The following is a 4,154-nucleotide window of genomic DNA, read 5'->3' on the forward strand; positions in this document are numbered from 1 at the left end:
AAAAGGCTTAAAAATATGCTAACTATTTGAAATAGGTTAAAAATATCCTCATTAGATTTTTTGATCAAAACATCCCTCTATTAAATATTTGGCTCAAAAATACTTATTCCTCTAATAGAATTAGGAAAAGGATCAAAAATATCCTGAACTATCTGAAATGACTCAAAAATATCCCTATGTTAAATATTTGACTCAAAAATACCCCTCTCTTTAACGAAATTCCACCAAGCATGCCACCAAGATAAAAAAAACCACGTGACTATGCCACATTACCATCCACGTATAAAATGTTAGTATGTTTTAATTATATGACATTTTTTTCTTCTTTATTTTTATTTTTTTGCAAAACAATGAAACAGAAAAATCAAAAAATCAATCTTTTGTTAATTATTTCATTAGTGTTTTAAAAGTTCTAGATTTTTTTTCATTAGTGTTTTAAAAGTTCTAGATTTCATCTTTTCATTAGTGTTTTAAAAGTTCTAAATTTCATCTTATTATTGTCGTTTGGGATGAGGGACAGCTTGATCTTGATCTGATGTTGACTCGGAGGAGGAGCTAAAATTTTAACTTTTAAACTAGCAAATGTTGATGTACTAATAATTGAGTTGAATTTACTACTTGCAAATTCTTTTTCAAAATAAATGAATTCCTTTTAACACTTGTTTAATCATTCGAAATAAATTCATTTTTCTAAATTCAGTTTTGATGAATCATCTTATTATTTTTAGAACAAGTTTGAAAAGAAATAAAATGATACTTAATGTTGAAAAATTATTTTTTAATTATGTCATTCATTAACTTTTTGATATGTGTGTCACATTCAAAGATTCATTAATTTTATATTAGAGGAGGTATTTATTAAATCATTTTAACATAAATATTTTGAGTAAATGTTAGCAAAGCCAAACACATCTTTTAAGTAACTAATTTGAAGTTTAGCTTGAAATTTGTTACTTTTACGAGTAAATCTTAATTTTAACTTTTATACTGGACTAATAATTAATGGGTTTATCAGTTTAATAAGACTCTTTTGTTGGGTTTTACACTTTTAAACCTATTAACAGGAAAAAACTTATTTTTTAGATGATCAAAGGAATTTGATAATAGCAATGTTATATTTAATAAAAAATTTCAAAAAAAATATTATGTAACCACCGTTTGTCTACTTTGATTAAAAATTAAAAGTCGTGTAAGTTTTGTCTGTTTCACTGACGTTTTTAAATAAAAATAAAAATAAAGAAGAAAGGAATGTCATATAATTAAAAAATACTAACATTTTATATGTGGATGGCAATGTGGCATAGTCACGTAGTTTTTTTTTATCTAGGTGGCATGCTTGGTGGAATTTCGTTAAAAGGAGGGGTATTTTTGAGCCAAATATTTAACAGAGGGGTATTTTTGAGTCATTTCAGATAGTTCATGGATATTTTTGATCATTTTCCGAATTCCATTAGAGGGAGGGGTATTTTTGAGCCAAATATTTAACGGAGGGGTATTTTTGAGCAAAAAATCTAACAAGGGGCATTTTTGAGCTATTTCAGATAGCTCATGGGTATTTTTGAGCCTTTTCAGTTAATTTAATAATAACAAAAAATAGGATATCCATATACCTTAACTTATCATATTTACATAAAAATATTTACCAATTACAAAAATTCAACTAATTATTTATCTTCACTAAATATATCGAGAGTTAATTATATATATCAATAGACTCAAAATTAAAAAAAAAAATATATCAAGGGATAATTATATATTACAAAGAAAAAAATATATTTTCATTGGATATATTATGTATCTCAAAAGATTCAAAATCACAAAAAAAAAAAAAAATTATCTGAATCTAATTATGTATCTTTACGAAGTAAATAATGTATTTTCGCTGAATGTATCGAGAGCTAATTATATATCTCGACAGACCCATAATTGAAATTTCAATAATTATGCAAAGCATCGGAATTTTCTGGAATTAAACTCCAAATTATTGGAATATATTGTTTGCCCAACCTTACTTAAGCCTAGTATTAACGCCAAAAAAAAATAAAGGAGCAAACCACAAAAATATAGAAGATTTAGATCATTATTACAGGAAGCAACATAAGTTTCAAAAGATTATAGTCGTATTTTCTCATGTATTTGTGTATTGTTAGATACAAATTTTATATATACAAGAAAAAAGAATGTGTGTACCTGAAGATACATAGATATTTACTATGTTAGTTGTTGTTAGAACGTGTATCTTCAGATATCTATATATTTAAAGATAGGCATTATTAGAACACATATCTTCATATATTCATATATTTGATATAAGTATTGTTAGAATGTGTATCTTCGAATATCTATGTGTTTGAAAATCCACGTTATTTTGTAATTTTTTTTTAAAATTAGGTGTGGTTAAGTAAATTAGGATATGATGTTTGTCTAATTCAATAGTCTTTTCAAAAAAGAACTAGTGCTACTCCCTATATTTCATTTTACTTGGCTCTTATTAACTCGAAACTCTCGTAAGAAAATATTTCTTAGTACTTCTGCCGTTCTTTTTTTTACTTGTTATAATTTTCTTTTCCGGGGTCAAACAATTTGAATTTTAATCAACATTTTAAATATACTTTTTCACCATATTTAAAATAAAATAAAAATTACAACTTATAGTACTTTTGTGTAGCTTTTGAATGTTGAATCTTTAATTTGAAAATATTAAATTAATCTTATTTAATTTAGCTTTAAAAATTAGTCGAACTCATACTTAAAAAGACGTGACAACTAAAAAGAAACGGAGGAAGTACTAACCTTCGTTTCATAATACTTGACTCATGTTAACTTGACTGATATTGTAATTTAAAAAATATTTATTAAGGTTTTATTTTATTAAATTAATCTTATTAATTATACTTTAAAAATTTAAATTTGACAACTAATACTTTTGTAATGATTTAATGATAGCAACAGTATTGAAAAAAGAATAATAAACTTTTCTTGAGATCATTAATTAAACAAATAATTAAAATAATTACTTTTACCAAAAAAATCAATTAAAACGAAATGAACGAACTAAAAAGGAACGAAAGAAAGAGATTGATAGTGATTAAGCTAATATTTTAGTACTAATTATTTTCTTACACGTCTGACAAGTCGCAAAAATTGAAGCAAAAGGGGTGGAGCAAATAGGAATGGAATGCACAAAATTAATTTCCAAATTAAGAGGGGGTAAAAAAAAAACAAAAATATTCCAAATAAGATAGGATGACTTCCAATGAGAATGACAGTGACCACTAAAAATATTGGCACTTGTCAACTTTAAATATAGTTATCGACAGTGGTGGATTCAAAATTTTTATTAAGTGGATTCAAAAATACACATATGAATTAGTTGAAGGGAGTTCAACATCTAATATATATATAAAAAAATATTTTTAATCATATAAAAATAATATAATTTTTCGTCGAAAAGAATTTGGATAAACCTCTGAATGAAAGATGGCTTCACCTCTGGTAGATAGGATATCACGTTTCATCTTATTGACGATATGATTCTAAATAAAAAGATATTGAGATCTCAAATTGGAGTTTTTAAAAAAAAAAAAATGACAGAGATTGAAAATTAGACTAAAAGATAAATAGACTATCAAGATCAAGTGTTGTCTAGTTTCATTTCTTAATATTTTATTATTGCACTTTCATTATCTTATTCATCAAGCTATGAAACTTATTTCGGTCCGTTTGTCCATGAAAATCATAATTTTTCGAAACTAGAGTTGAAGTTGAGTTGTGTGTGACCATGAATATAAATAAAAAGTTGTTTTTAAAATTTTGTGAGAAAAATATGAGTGAAAAAAGTGAAAATAAGTTTCCAAATACAATTTTGAAATAATATTTGAAGTTTTCATGACCAAACACATCTTATTTTCACTTTTTTCATTAAAGTAAATTAATTTTTTGAAAAAATATAAATAATTTTTATAATCAAACGGCTACTTATTGCTTGGATTATGATGGTATGAATTGTTGCTACTGTTATACTTTACTATTATCTACTATTCTACTTATCTTCTTTTACTTTATATTATTTTTGATAAATTTTACTTAAATTGAGTATCTATCGAAAATCATCTCTTTTTAGGAGAAAGATAAAAAATTATCCACATCTAATA

This window comes from Capsicum annuum, chromosome 12 (assembly GCF_002878395.1).
Source record: "Capsicum annuum cultivar UCD-10X-F1 chromosome 12, UCD10Xv1.1, whole genome shotgun sequence".
Lineage (NCBI taxonomy): Eukaryota > Viridiplantae > Streptophyta > Magnoliopsida > Solanales > Solanaceae > Capsicum > Capsicum annuum.